The following is a 16,578-nucleotide window of genomic DNA, read 5'->3' as shown; positions in this document are numbered from 1 at the left end:
CTAATATCCACACAAGAAAATGCATTTGCCAAGTAATGTTACAGCACAGCACCCAGTGATTTCTCTTTTCAGATTTTTTTTTCAGTGCTGTTCTTAGTGCCTCCACCCCCTGATCAGCCCTCTGGAATTGTCACCTCTATCTTCTTCCTCATCTTCACTCCTATCTCCAGCCTCTGCCTCATAATCTTCTCCCGTTTAGACCTATTAGGGTTGCACGGCCTCTGTCCTCAACAGCTGGGAGCTTTTGAGGGTGGGATACTGGGACAGAAAGTGTCATAATGCTCTAGGAATTCCCGAAAACTTTATGGTAAAGCCATAGTGTTTCAGGAAATTCCTACTGGGTCTTGATGTTGAACGATACCACTCCCCCCACATTTTCCCTCACTGTTTTATTGAGTACAGGGGATGCAGAAGAATCAGTGGGAGAACTCCCTTCACAAGTGGATAAGTGGCAACCCTAAGTCTTATTCAGCTGTAACTTACTGAGTGGAAAGGGGTGTCAATCCCTCATCATTGAAGCACTATACATTTTTAGAGCAGCAGCCACAACATTTGTGCAGACTTGGGCCTGGTCATAAATCAAGAATTGTACTAATTTTTTTTTAAAAAGCCTTGCATACAGATCAGATCTTTGCTTCATTCTAATGCAGATGCAACACCTGCAAACTATGACATGCAAAGTCAAGAGCCAGCTTCATGGAAATGCTTGGTCTACTTCTAACACAAACCATAGTATTCTTGTAAACCAGAACTGGAAATTCTGGTTTGATGGCTGCAAACCAAAAGAATAATTCATAACTAAGCACCAATGAACATGTAACTCCCATCCACAAGAAAAAAAGGGAGATACAACACCAAAGTGCCAGCAGACAGCATGCTCATTCACAGGGCTTTTTTTCTGGAAAAAGAGGTGGTGGAACTCAGTGGGTTGCCCTAGGAGAAAACGGTCACATGGCTGGTGGCCCCGCCCCCTGATCTCCAGACAGAGGGGAGTTTAGATTGCTCTCTGTGCTGCTCTGGAGATCAGGGGGCGGGGCCACCAGCTGTGACCATTTTCAAGAGGTTCCGGAACTCCATTCCACCATGTTCCTGCTGAAAAAAAGCCCTGCTCATTCATCTTCCAAGGCCCATACATTGTCAGGACCCAGAGCATCCTCTATTGGGACAGGGTACAGCCACTATTTTAACCTTGCATGCATGGCTTACAATTTCACACAGCAAATCTGCCACTGTCTGTTCACTGACATGCTTACTATGCTTGTGGGCCCATTATACAGGTGCTGTAGTAAGAGCCCACTGGATAGCTATGAGGAACTGGCATTAGCCATCTTCACTACTGGAAGAGTTGGGGCCTTATCATTTTGGTTCTTGGCTGATAGATGGCTGCATCACTGAAGGAGCTGAATGACAATGCCAAGCCCAAAGGCCCACAAAAACTGACAGCCAATGGTAAAGGGGAGAGGTTCTCTGATGAACAGAGTTGGGAGTGGGAAAGATGGTTTGTCCTCAATATCTTCCAGTTTACAAACTATGATTTGTAGTGAATTTGTCTGCATCGGACATTATACATGGTCTGATCTGCTCTTTTGTTTCTCACTTCAGTTCGGCATGAATTAGTAGCTTTGCTGCCACCAGTCAAGTAATAAAGTGTTTTTCAAACCCTGAAGTACCTTATTGATGTTCAGATACACGATGCAGGCAGAGAGCTTGAAGAGGCAAAATAACCGTCGTGCAAAAGGTGGACAAGGAGAGGGTCACTTTAACATGACAGCTTAAAATGTAGCACCCCTGTCTGCTGACTGCCTGATTATTTAATGCATCCTTAAACCTGGCTGGAGCCCATTGTTTGAAAATAATAAATTTCAGAAGCTCAGAAACATAACGTAAAACTCTTCCCACCTCTGGCGGTTAAGATTTATATAGAACGATGACAGTGCCAGAAATGTTTGCCTTATATCTTAAAACATAAATTTGTGGCTGATGTCAGATCAGCTTTTACTTCTTTCTTATATATGGACCATTTGGAAAAGATGTGTATTCAAAGGGCAAAGCAGAGGTTGTGGATTGTTCTGAATATTATGGAATAGAATGCCTTAAACATGGTGAATATGCTAATGAAGGCCTAGCCCAACTCAACAGACAGTATAAATGGGTGTGAGAGACAGCGTAATTAGAGAAGGGCTACACTCCATGGTGGCCCAAGGGGCATCACCCTCAGCCCCTGCCAACCCTTGCCACTACCACCCTCCCCACCACACTGCCCAGGTGCCAGATCAGACCGTTCTTCCCACCTCATTCCTCGAGCATCTTTAAACATGACTCAAGTAATACCTCTTCTTGGGGTGAACCAAAGCGACACAAAACATGGTGCAGTTTTCAAGCTTATCAGAACTCTTCATCAGGTTAGATGCTTAAAAAAAAAGAGGGTTTTTTTGTCAATTTGGTTGGCTCTAAGAAAAGGTATTACATCGATTTTTTTTTCTTGCTGAGAATTTTGCGTGGACCCATATGGCTGCTTACAACTTTTTCCCTGTTTAAATGTAGTATGGCTTTCCAACTCTCACATCCTGACGTGTTGGATATGCACAGCTTGCCATGTTCCTTATGAAGAAGGTGAGAAGGAGCATTAGGTGTTGTAGCTCCTCGGGGGGGGGGCTGGTGCTGCAGCTCCTGGGCAGGGGGGCTGGAAGCAGAGGATTCCACTGCCAAAATCTGCTGCCTTACTTTGCTTCATTCTAGCATCAGGTACAGCTAGCCTATTTTAGGAATAACAACAGCAACAACAACAACAGTTCTTTTGTATGCTGCTCTTCTGGACAGATTAGTGCCTCACTCAGAGTGGTGAACAAAGTCAGTGTTGTTATCTTCACAGTTCAGCTGGGGCTGAGAGGAGTGGCTTGCCCAAGGCCACCTGGTGAGTTCACAGTAGTAGTGAGATTCAAACCAGTGAAGTACTGCATTGCAGCTTAATTACTTACCTACTAAGAATGGAACTACAAGTGACAAAAGGCACAGATTGGACACTTGTCAGCTTCCCTCAAGTTTTGATGGGAAATATAGGCATCCTGGTCTTGCAGCTTGGCTCTCCAACTGCTGTCCAATGGACTTTTCAACTGTCAATTGTCCAATATTCCACCAAGCTGCCTACATTTCCCATCAAAACTTGAGGGAAGCTGACAAGTGTCCAACCTGTGCCTTTTGTCACTTGTGGTTCCGCTCTAAGTTACAACCCTATGCTACACCTCCCTCTTCCCTAAGAACCCTAAAAAGCTGAGTGCAATGCTACCACCACCTCAACTAGGATTGCCATGTCAGTTTAATTGCTGGAACAAGAAAGAAAAGAATTGAAACATCACTGTTGGTGACAGCATGACATTACTTCCATGAAAACCCAGAAGTGACACCCCACCTCTCTAGGAATTGCTGAAAATTGTATGGTAAAACTATAGAGTAGGGGTTGATTCCTACACTGGACTGATGTCATTTCTGGGTTTTTCTGGAAGTGACATCACACTGTTACTACGAACTACCACCCGTGGCCCTGTCACACCCATTCTTCCACTGGTTGCACGGCTGCACCTGGAAACTCTAACACCAACCTTTGAGTTTGGGGCACATGAGAGATGGTGTATCTCACTGTCACACAGCTTCCCACAGTGTAGTTTCTTCATTAATTCCTGTAATTTCAGAAGCAGAGGATGGGGCTACAATCAAGGTAAATGTCCTGGAGGGAATACAATTTCTACTTCCTTCTCCTCACTTCATATAGAAGGATACCATGAGGGGACCCTAAAATTTTGCTTAGGGCAATAAAAAAATGTTTGAGCTGGCCCTGTATTTACATACCATAAAAGTAGCACATTGCAGCCTAGTTCTCATTTATAGATAAAACATTAAGTGCTTTGGGGTTTGGCAGTAGTTTGTTCTTGCTTTATTTTATATGTGTACAGAGTAACACAAAGTAGAACACGTAGATGCTGGCAAATGTGAAATATTATCTGTTATTACTAAAAATAGGCTATAAAGAATCTCCCAGAACAAACCTATAGCAAAAACAGTCTGTAAAGGGATTCTGTGTATATTAATCAAGAAACAAATTGCAGTGAGCATGATCCAGCAAGAATCGTTTGCAGCTCCCACTGAAAGCAATTGAATGGAGCTTAAACTAGATCAAGATTATGTAAAACACATGTGGCTGCCCCTGAAAATGGCAGCTGTGTGTCTAGTTCTCCCTCCCTATACATAAACTACTGCAGAGCAGAGGGGTATCAAACTCAATTGCTTACTGCCACTATCAGTTCCATCTGAATTCTGCCTCAGTTGTGTCTCAAACATATTAGTATGAACCGACTGTGCAATATCTTTTAGTCGTAGTACACACACCAGAACTTTAGAGATGGCAAAGGAACTTGAAAGTTAGTGAGGTCAGGACTCGCTGTATCCTTCCTGTTGTCTGTTCTGGTGTTGTCCCTTTGTGTAACTAGATTACTATTCTCAGGGAAACTTCCTCCTTTTTTGTTGACTTTCTCTCTTCTTCCCCCTTTTCTTCGTCTAACCATCCCAAAGATAAGATGTGCTGTCTCCTGTCTCTTTCCGACCTTGCATTACTCCTTCCTATCCAGCATGGAGTTCCTTTATAATAAAGGACTTCTATTTCTTTAATAAAGCAACAAAGCCTCATGTGAACTTTGCCATTCTCCTGGCAATTGTGAGACTTGTGCCCCAGGCAAGGAATATACAACATACTGTCTTTGGATGAAACAGTCCACAACTTTACTGATTACAGCCATTGGAGCATTAACACAGCATAGGGCAATGGATCCAGTACATCAAATGGCCCTTGCCACTCAATGGCATGTATTTCCCAGCACACTTGGTGGACACTGCAGGATAACAGGGGCGTAACATCCATCCAGCCCTGCTACCTGAGGAGAATCATGCAATGGCCAGCCCATGCACACACCCGTCAGCTTACCCCAGATCCCTTAACATGACCCCATAAAGAGGGTAAAGCACTTAATCAGCTCAACTCACCCCTGTGGATCTGGCCTGACGCCTCAAATCCACCACCAAATTATGACAAGCAAACTCAGCCACAGTTTAGCACCAAGGGAAAGAGGGAGATTATAATTCCACCTCCACTTCCCATGTAGAGATGGGCACGAACCAAAATATGAACCAAAATTAAGCACGAACCAGGCCAGTTTGTGGTTCGTGAACCACGATTCATTAGATCCCATTTCTGACGAACCGCCATGAACTTTTAGGCTGGTTCATTTGGTTCATTTTTGGTTCATCACTGCAGACAGCCTGGTGCCAATCAATCAGTTTCCTAGGCAACAGGGGATGGACTTCCTGCAGACCTTCTGCTGACCTGGAAGTGAACTTCTGCTGGCCTGGAAGTGATCTTCTGCTGACCCAGAAGTGATGATTTTCTGACCCAGAAGTGAAGTTTTCGTGAACCAAGTGAACCGGGTCGCAAACCAGGGTCAGGGTTGTGAAAGTTCATGGTTCGTGAAATTTGACAAACCACGAACCACATGGTTCGGGTTTTTTTCCAGTTTGTGCCCATCTCTATTCCCATGTTGGAATGGCACACGAGAAGCTGCTGGGGAGGAGTGTGGGCCAGCCTAACTTCCTCCACTTTTCCCAGCATGCTCCCTTAACCTTAGACAAGGAGCTTACCATCTGCCCTAGCCTCAACTCCTGGCTGCAATGTCTCCTGCCAGTGATTCTGTGAACCCTTTTATCCCTATGCAGCATTCCCATTCAGCTCACTGTGCAGACCTGGCTTTCCTAACAAAACAGACACTATGGTTTGGTTGAGATGGCACTCAAAACCATGGTTTTATTCAACTATGGAGAAATTGTCCAAACACAGGCCACTCTACTAACTGCAGGTAGTTAGGGAATGTGGGATGTGAGGACAGCCCAGCCATTGGCTTTCGCCGCACGAGGTGCCTTAAAGAGATGTTGACTACATCTGAGTTTAAAAAGGAGAGTGATACTAGTAGATCGAATAGACCAGTCCCTAGGGGTCATTTCCAATGTGGAGACTGCAATGTGTGAAGCCTCATGGCAAAATTTGAAGAAATGGTTAGGGATGGACCAGGTAGACCAAATGGTTTTTCTACATGTAAAACATCACATGTGGTTTATGTAATCCAATGTAGTTGTCCTCTTATATATGTGAGTAGCACTACACGCCCCCTTAAAACCAGAATCCAAGAACACCTCTCAAGGATCAGGAATAGAATTACTGAGGCACCATTGGTACAACACTACATGGAATGTCACCACAGGATTCAGGAATTTAAAGTCACAGTAGTGGACATGATCCAGGAACCCTACACTCTAGATAGCCCTAAGAGGTTGCTCCAACTAGAAACAAAATGGATATTCCAATTGGGAAGTTTGGCACTACACGGGTTGAATAATGAAATAGATTATTCATGTTTTTGGGGTAGTAGGGCCTATGAATTAGAGCAGCGCCGTTTGCCTTCCGTATTCCTCACATATGGTTATATTTCATCCCTATGGTTAACTTGACCTCTCGTTGTATGTGTAGGTTTGTAAATGTATGTGTATGTATTTTTATGTGAAGCAGTTTATATCAATGTACTGGTCCATGTTTCTTTAAATGACAGGATGACGTTCTTAATGAGTTAATGGTGCCAGTGTTTGTATATATATACCAGAGCCCTCTCCCTTTGTAACACATGTTCGTGATAAAGGGTAATTTATGCCAGCAATGTGAATACTTTATGGTGAGCTGTTTAAGCTGGAGACTATCAGGACGGTGATCTGTAAGTTTTTTTACTAAGCAATGTTCATTTACTAATGATTTAAAGAAAATGTAATTAATAACTAATAACTGATTCTATATTGATTTCAGTCCAATAATTGTGCCCAGGAGGAAGTTGTCAATACGAAACGGGAATGGTATAATATGCAAGCATAATCCCGTCGGCACGTCAGTTTTCCATCTTGACTTGGACTGTGATCACTTTTCCCTCTCTTTGAAGACTCTCCACTTATTTTCAGCAGGAGCATTATTGCAGCTCCCATCTATTTGCTCGCTTATGAATAATACGGACTAATGAATGTTCATATTTATTACTTTTATGTATAAATTATATTTATTTGATTGGCACACTGCACTTTTGCACGCTTTGCACTAAAAATTTGGTTATAAATTTTGAAGATCTTGTTGATTGTATATTCCCGGCATTCCTTTTCCGGTAGTTAGGGAATGTCATGCAAAAATCTGAAGTCATGGTTCAAAATTGGTTTGCCCCAGTTAGCCTTAGCTATGGTTTCATGTAGGTAAAGTTTATTGTCTATGGCTAAAGGTCATTGCAATCCATTCCAGACATATAAAAGAGTCTAATATATGTAAGAGAATCATATATACAAATCAACAAATTAACATACGTACAAATATCTACAGATTAAAATGATCTAACCAAGAAATACTAATCAAATAAACATTACTTTCAACTCTAGCCTGAATTTTCTTGGCTGCTAAAGTAAAAATGAGACACTCTGTAAGAAACGAACGGAACAGTATCAGAGAGGAGAAGAAGCAGCTTCTCCGAATCTGAAGTTTAGACCCATTAAAAACTCTGCTAGGAATTTAGTCTTTGGCTCTGCGTAAAGAGAACAGGATAATAGGTAGTGTGGTAGATATTCTACAACTTAGGCTCCACAAATACAGTAGCAAAGAGCTTGAGGTATTTTGGTATAGTGACTAGCAAACAGTGCAGTTGGCGTAGTTTGGTTTCATGTGATGCATGAAAATAAACATCCTGGCTTAACCCTGATTTCTTCTCCAGCAAATTGAGCTCTTTATGCTGGGAACATTCAAAATGGCATCTCCTCTCTGGGTTATGACCAGGATACAGCCCGAATTCTACCACCTCCTCTAACCCAAGAAGGAGCTGTGTGGCCATTCTCATATCTTCTACATTTGCTGTCTTGCCACTATCCATTTCATTACTCTCAGTGCAATATATATATGCAAAAATAGAGTTGAAAATGTGTTAATTTAAATGGGCAGGGGGAAATCTGCATGAGGATAAAGAGCTCAGGTTCATTTCTCTCAAGAGGGAAATGAAATCTAAATTGCAGTATTCAAATTGAACCAGCTAGCTTTCTAAATTTGCTGTTGTTCCTACCATCACATTTTGTGAAACATTTGGAACTCTCAGTGCCTACTTTTCACATTACATCTGCTGCTATAGCTGTTTCCACCCAAACTGAATTTGCGGATGTTACAACGGCATGGAGACCAGGTGAGAAAGCTCTCCCAGTCGAATCAGCAAAACTCCCAAGACTTTCTGCAAGGTTTATGCAATTTCTTTCCTTGTGCGTTTTTCTAGCATAAAAAATATTTTGTCTATTTTTTGGTCAGTTAACTACACACCCTGGACCAGACATCTTTTGGATCTCACTGATTTCAGTGGAAGTAAGTTCAGCATGGATTTAACTTTGTCCCCCTCAATATTAAAGGAACTCACAATAAATATTTAGCTTTGTGTGGACTATGCTCATTGTTAAACCCACACAGGGAGAACACAATTTACCACTCTTTCCTGAGCCCCTGAAAAGATACCGAAAAATGGAAGCCAAATAGCTTGTTTCCGCTTTGAAATTGGAGACGTGTGGAGTGAGTGAGAAAATCCACCAGAGTTCGGTGAATGGGCCGTCTCTTTAAGAGCATGTGGAAATGGCCATAGTATCAGAGCAGGTTTTTGCACGAAGGAATATTTTTGTTTATTTGCTTCAGCTGAGATCTTACATTCCATCATATTAGTTTTCTGTCTGCTTGTATCACATGCCTCCAGTCATGCATGTGATACATAAAGAGAATTATTGTAAGCTGGCCTGGTATGCTAAGACAATATTGCAGATTCCAAATATCTTACACACTGGTTTCAGTTTGAAACTTGATAAGGGGGGAAATGGGAATAAAAAAGTTTGCAAACAGTGACATTGTTCATTCCTAGCCCGCAGTTACAAGATATTGGGCCATAAAACCTACAACATGAGATTACAGACTGTTTGAATCACCCAATAGTCCCATGTACATGTGTGTTTCCTTATTAGTGTCCAATACTTGGCTGCTGCTGAGGACAGAGTCACTAGGCTATGATTAAGGCTAACTTTGAATTGCATTTAGCGTCACTTACCATTCGCAGAGTTATGATTTCTCTTTCTCTTGAGACCTGTGAGGTGTTTCCTCCCGCAGTTGGAATGTGTGTGTATTTACAGGAATGCTTCTAGACATCTGCTATCAGACTGAGTCTCCATGATCCCCCTGCCATGCTCTTAATGGGATGACCCCATTACTGTTAAACCCAAACAGATGGGCAGTTGCTCATACGAAGAGCTAATAATGATCCCAGAATGCCCGTTTGTTTCTGAGAGGTAAGCATATTTGTGCTAACTATCCTTAGCACAAATATTTTTGCTTTATTCTAGATTGCCTATGGAGTCATGGTGGAGATATGAAACTGTCTTTCCTAGTCCGTGTCTGACAGTCAGCAGACAGCTCAGGCCATAAACGTTTTTTGTCATCTCCATTGAACCTTTAACTAGAGATGCAGAAAGTGATCACTTATGGGCCACATCCTACGGTGGCTGGACACAGATGGAAACAGAAGCAAGTCCATCACTTGCAGTCCCATTCTACATAGACTATTTAATGCATGCTGTCTGGCATTTCACATATGCAATGGGGGCAATTTGTGCATATGCAACTAGTCATGGATGAACTGTGAGGATGATGAGAAATGTACCCTGCTTTGCTGCATTGCACTGGTGGTTTCATTGCCCATTAGCAGTGCAGATTAATATTTTTACCTAGACCCAGCTGTAGTCATACATAGTTACAAATGAGGATGTCATCTGTCTGCATGGCATTACTTCAGTTGGGATGCACATCTGGAATTCCCGTCCATATTCTGCCATAATAAGTCAATTGTGAATGACTGGACTTGGGCAAATAAGGGCTGTTGATAGACACTTGTCTCTCACACACTCATGTGAATACTATCTTGCCTGTGCACAAAGATATATGAAAAGGAGTATGTGTGTTTTTACAGGTTTGTGAAAACAGACTCTTTAGCTCCGCAGGAACTGTTATAGAAAAGCTGCCACGAGAACATGCAGCTTTGCCTATCTGGATAGGCAGTAATGGAGACCTAGGACTGAAAGGCTTTGACATTCTGAGTTGATCTTCTTGCAGCAAAGCCAAGATGCATCTGACTCTCCCTCTTTCTTTCCCTTACACACATGTGAGTTGATTTTTATCTAGTCCATTTTTATCATGGGACTTACCTATGAGGCCTTCTGGCCCCTTCTGAAAGTAATGGAGGTGGGATGGCCAGAACGAGAAGAGCTAGACTTGGGAAGATCATGTCATTAGCAGCTACGGAGTTGGATGCCATCAATATGCAGATGACGCCCAACTCTATATCTTGCTATCCAGGTCCCCACAGGATGCAGTAGAAATCTTAGATCACTGCTGTGGTGAAATGGTTGAAAAACAACCAATAGAAAGTGAACCCAGACAAGACTGAAGTGACACTTGTTGGGAAGGTAGAAATCTTGAAGGACAGTGTACTCCCCACTTTCGATGGAGTTCATCTGACCCTTGCAGACTCAGTAAAGAGCCTAGGGGTTATATTGGATCCAGCACTACTACTAGAAAAACAAGTCAAGGCAGCAGCAAAAAAATGCTTTCTACAACCTCACTCTAGCCTAGAAGATGGCTTCTTATCTTGACACGGCTGACCTGGCCACTTAGATCCATGCTATGGTAACATCATGGCTTGATTATTGTAATGCTCTATACATCCCATCTAAGTTAACTAGGAGGCTCCAATTAGTGCAAAATGCTGCAGCTCGACTGTTATCAGGAGCAAGCAGGAGCATGAACATCACTCCCATCCTACAATCATTCCATTGGCTATCCATCAGTTACCATACTCAGTTAAAGGTATTAGTTATTACATACAAAGTTCTTCACAACTACGGACTACGGGACCACCTTCCTCCCTATGTTCCTCCATGGCAGCTTCGCTCATCTGAACAGGGTCTCCTGCAGGTGCCAGGCTGCACATGGGTGAAGTCAGAAGCAGCCCATACATGGACTTTCTCTGTGGTGGCCCCTATCCTGTGGAATGACCTGCCTGAGGAAGTCAGAAGAGTCCCCACTCTCATGGCTTTTTGTAAATGATGCAACACGGAACTATTCAAAAAGGCTTTTTACTCCAATGAGAGGGCTGTATTGTAGGGATAGGGTCTCAGATGCTTCATTAATGAATTAGGGACCATAGACTTCATCACTATATTGCTTTACATATCTGTGGCTTTAAATATGTACTCATATGTACCACCTGTGCTCCATGTTGTCTAATGTTAGTCCTAGAATTGATTATGTTCTGCTTCAGTATTTTTTCTACTCTGTATTGGATTCTTGCTACTACTATGTCTTTTAAACTTGTATCTATTTACCTCATGAAATATCCTTGATACTGTATTGAAATGTACTTGATATTGATTGTACTAATCTCATGCTGTGTAATCCGCCTTGAGTCTCATCGAGAAAGGTGGACTACAAACAAACAAACAAACAAACAAACAAACAAACAAACAAACAAACAAACAAACAAACAAACAAACAAACAAACAAACAAACAAACAAACAAACAAACAAACAAACAAACAAACAAACAAACAAACAAACAAACAAACAAACTCTGTCTTGGGTACTGAACAGAGAAAGGTCTGTCAGAGGAACTGAATTTATATGAGTACAAGGGTCAGTGAAGAATAGCAGCTAGCCCAGGCCTCTCAGGGGATCAAAACTTGGCCAGCATCAGTCTGAGGCCCATGGGATGTATGCACAACACTTTGTTTTAAAGAGTGTCAGCAATAGCATAACCAAATACACTAGAGTTTTTCAGACCAGCCCCCTGCCCAATACCTCTAGAAGGCAGTAGAGAGACAGCATGGGTATGGATTAGAGTGGAAAATTAGGAACTGGGAAACCTGGGTTAAAATCCTTACTCTGCCATGGGAACTTGCTGGGCCTGTCACATTCTCTCAGCCTTTGAGAGTTGTGGAGAGGATAAAATGGTAAAAAGGGAATCTTGTTTGCCCTTCAGAGCACCTTTAAGGAAAGGCAGGATTTAATACTCTGAGCTTCTGAAACATAGTTAACATACCCACACAAAACATACCTTCTCCTATTCTATTTCCTGTTAATATATTACATTTGCTTACCCTGCCCCTCCTCCCAACTAAAGGCAGGACTGGTTCCAATGATCTTCCATCCATCTCAAAAATGGATATAGTCAAGTCAAGTCAAGTTTATTATTACAGTCTGTGACCAGTACATATAAAATCATTTGCAAATCAGTTTAAAAACAGTTGAGACTCGATACAGGGGAAGAACAATGAATAAATATAAGAGTAAAAAAATAAAATCATCATAAATTAGTTGTTTAAAAGGTTAAAATACATTCAGTCTGCCTTATGAGAAAATGGATATATAATTAAAGCAATCTGGTTCAGTGGTCATTGTGAGTGTGAATCAAAAGCTTAGGGTTACCACCACCAGTGGAATCTAAAACTTAACCACTACCAGTCCCCTGGTGCGAGTGGGGGATGCCCCGCTCCCACCCACCTCTTCTCTGCCACCACTAACCCTGGTTTGGGGGGAGGCATGGGAACGGGCCTCCCAGGCACGCTCTGAGGGCAGCATGATGATGTCAGTTCCTGGGAATGATATCATCACATCACTCGAGAGTGATTTGGGCCCCAAATGGGCTGAATTGGGTCCATTCGGGGTCCAAATTGGCCTGCTGTGAAGAACATGCTTACTCCTGTGCCTGTGCAATGACATTGCCCAGAACTGATGTCACCAGAAGTGACATCACAGGCGTCACACAGGAACACAGAAAAAGTAAGTGCTGGGTACCCACTCTCCCACCAGGAAGGTAAGGGGACCTGGTGACCCTACTAAAGCTCACTCACTCCTATCTGCCACATCTATTGGATGGGTAGCAATCCAAATGCAGACGTTTTCCTCCTTTGCACAGCAATGTAAAGAGAAGCAAAGCATCATCTGTTGAATTGTTTCTCTTCATACTGTTGTCAAAGGGCACAGAAGCCTTGCTACAAAAACCAATGCACCCTTCTGAACAGAAGTTGCCCAAAAAAACGGGGATAGGTCCAGAAGAACCTTTTTAGTTCATGAGATGCCAATAAAGCAAAGTATGATAAAATTAATTATCCCAAAAATCTGTTGCCAGTTAAAACACATCCAACTTTCCTGCATATAAATCACAGCTGAGTTACAACCCTACAAATATGTCTTTAAAGGTTGCTAATCAGGTAAATCTCTCAAATGGTGTTAGACTTCATTTGGAAAGTGCACATTCTGTAATTATCTGCCACTTACTAAAATGGATGTTAAAATCAAGTTTTAGGGGAGATGAAACTCCAAGTTCTGTCTTAGGAGAGAATGAACTAATTGCTTTATCTGATGGTGCCAACTTTTAGTTATTACTTGTAAATGAGTGTGAACCTTACCCTTAAAGTGACCATTTACTTACAGAAGACATTAAAGATTGTTGGCTCTCATATATCTAATTCTGAACCTGGCCCAATTTAAGAGTTAATCTTACACATGCAAAAAAGCTCTCAAGATCTTGTGACTCAATGTCACAAAATTTCAGCTACCATTTTTGAGGGTTGCTTAGCAACCCCATAAATATTCAAATCCAGCAGGAGTGGCTCTACAGAACCACTGCCAAGAGGAAGAGCCACTGCTGCAGTATTGAGAGGAGGGCAGGGAAGGTGACAGAGACAATGCTGCTTTTGCTGAGCCACCCAGGCAGATGAAGCAGTGCTACAGGCAGGCAGGCACGGCAGGGACTAGAGAAATGAGGAAGGAAAGAGGAATTGGTGGGGAGTGCAAGAGAAGTGACACCGCTAGGTGAGCCCAGCAGGAAAATGAGGCAGTGCTGCAAGCGTACAAGGATGCAGGAGCTGTGCACATGCAGCAATGCTGCAGCTGTGGGCATGACAACTCGGTTATCACCCTTCTGAGATCATCCAATATGGGTGCTGTCTCTCTCCCTCCTTTGGTGGTTGGGGGAGGGACTAGGATCTAGTTCATGAGACCCTTCCTTGTGAGCTGGGGCTAGCACCACTGTGTTTTTTGGGGGGGGGGAATTTTTCTTTCTTTAACTATAAACAATAACATAAAAGCTATAGACAATAAATGTAGAAGATAAAAAACAACATTCTAAAAAGAATACACACTAACAATACATAAACAAGTGAAAAAAGAAAAGAAAAAAAAGAAACCCTTAAACTAAACTACAGATTGAGTTGGATCATTTTCAGAGTCTCACTTATTCTAAATTAAACAGAAGAGCTCTCTTTTTTCTATTGTTCATGATTCTTAATTCATAAATCCAGATGTCATCAAGCCCTTATTATCCATTTCATGTAAAAAGTCTATAAAGGGTTTCCATTCAGTCAAAAATGTAACTAATGTCTTTCCCCTAATCAGTGAAGTAAGTTTTGCCATTGACGCAAACGCCAACACTTTGATCCACCATTCCTCCACTGTAGGCAATGTTGGAGTTTTCTACTTTAACTATGGAGTACTCTTGCTGCTGTAATCAAATATAAAAACAAAGTTCCAAAGCTTCTTTTCAACTGGCTGTCCATTATTCCTAACAAAAAAGTCTCTGGTTTCAACTGGATTTTAATCTTCAAAATCTTCTGAATCGATGATTGTATCTGCAACCAGAAACTCTTTGATTTCTTACATGTCCACCACATACGATAAAATGTCCCTTCTTGTTTAGCACATTTCCAACATATATTTGAAGCATCCTTATACATTCTAGCGAGTTTTTCAGGAGTCATATACCAACGATGCATCGTCTTGTAGAAATTTTCTTTGATACTAGAGTTTAATGCAAATTTCAACCCCCTTGTCCACATATTTTCCCATTGCTCCATTAATATGTCATGTCCACAATTATTTGCCAATTTAATCATACATTCTTTTACTTGCTCTTCTTCCATCTCAAACCTCAACAAAACTTTATACATTTTAGCAATAACATGTTCATCGTTTGTACAGAGTGCAATTTCAGTGGCTAACACCACTGTTGATGGGTAGTTTTGCTACAACTCTGTCTTGGAAAAAATGGAATGATTCCAGAATATTATACTATTATATTGTGGCAAGTTGTGAATTTGGTGATGTTCCCTTATTGAACAGTTTAGTTATTTTCCTCTCATCCCTTAGGGCTGAAAAGCCTGTGCTGTAGTTTGGTTTCATTTCCACTTCTGTTGTTGGCTGTTGCTTTTCTACTAAAGCAGAGATCAGGGAAGGCCCTGCTTGTGTTCCAATGAAATTTTCAGTCCTTCTGGCATGGTGTGCTTGTGGAATTATTACAGTACAATTACCTAATCCCATCAGAGGATGTTTAGAAGGAGGCTATGGCAGAGGAGTGACGTACGAACAAAACCTGCAAGCAGTTCCATCTTTAGATTGGTACTCTGGATTATCATTCAGGGTTCACTATGCAGTCTTCCTTTGGCATCTTGGGAGATAATTTATAAAATACTTGAATTTCTGAGGTTTGGAAATTAATTTGAAAATTATGGGTAGATACAGGTGACCATTTTACTACACAACAGCTGGTAAAACTGTCTGTGCAGATGAGTAGTCCTTTTGTAGCAAACAAATGATCAAACTAATCCTGCATTCTTCTTCTCTCAGTGGTTAACTAGATGGCTCAAGAGGTAGACATGGGCATGAACAGAAAACAAATAAACATAGTGTTCGTTGTTTGTTGCCATCCACGAACAATGAACAATGAACACTGATGAACATGACCTGTTCACGAACATGTTCATTGTTCGTGGGGGCCAGCAGGCTCTCCTCCAGCCATCAACATCCCTACTGCACCACTCCCAAAAACCCTACCTGAGCAGGCAGCAGGAAATGTACCAATAATAAATAATAGCTTGGCCCCAGAGACTGGCAGCAGCCTTGGAACTTGAAGGGGTAGATCCCTACCACACCACTCCCAGAAACCTTACCTGAGCCGGCAGCAGAAAAGATACCAGTAATAAATAATAGCGTGGCAGCAGCCCTGGAACCTGAAGGGGTAGATCCCTACCACACCAGTCCCAGAAACCTTACCTGAGCAGGCAGCAGGAAAGGTACTAGTAATAAATAATAGCTTGGCCCAGGGCCTGGCAGCAGCCCTGGAACTTGAAGAGGTAGATCTCTATCCCACCACACACAAAGAAAATTCAAGCTCCAATGCACTCTCCCTGTCTCTCTCTCAAAATGCCAACAGCAACTGTCTCTCCCTCACTGTCTGCAAAACCAGAGCTGGGATCCCCCTCTCCTCTACTCTTTGCTTCCTTGTAACAAATTTGGAGCTCCATGCTTGAAAGGAAGACCTGCCTATCAAGCTAAATTGGGCTTAGATTGGGGTTTCCAGGGCAACAGCAGGAGTTTAGACAGAGTTC

This window comes from Eublepharis macularius, chromosome 7, assembly GCF_028583425.1.
Source record: "Eublepharis macularius isolate TG4126 chromosome 7, MPM_Emac_v1.0, whole genome shotgun sequence".
NCBI classification, from domain to species: Eukaryota; Metazoa; Chordata; class Lepidosauria; order Squamata; family Eublepharidae; genus Eublepharis; species Eublepharis macularius.
The sequence above is the reverse complement of the archived record's forward strand: the minus strand, read 5'-3'. Positions refer to the sequence as shown.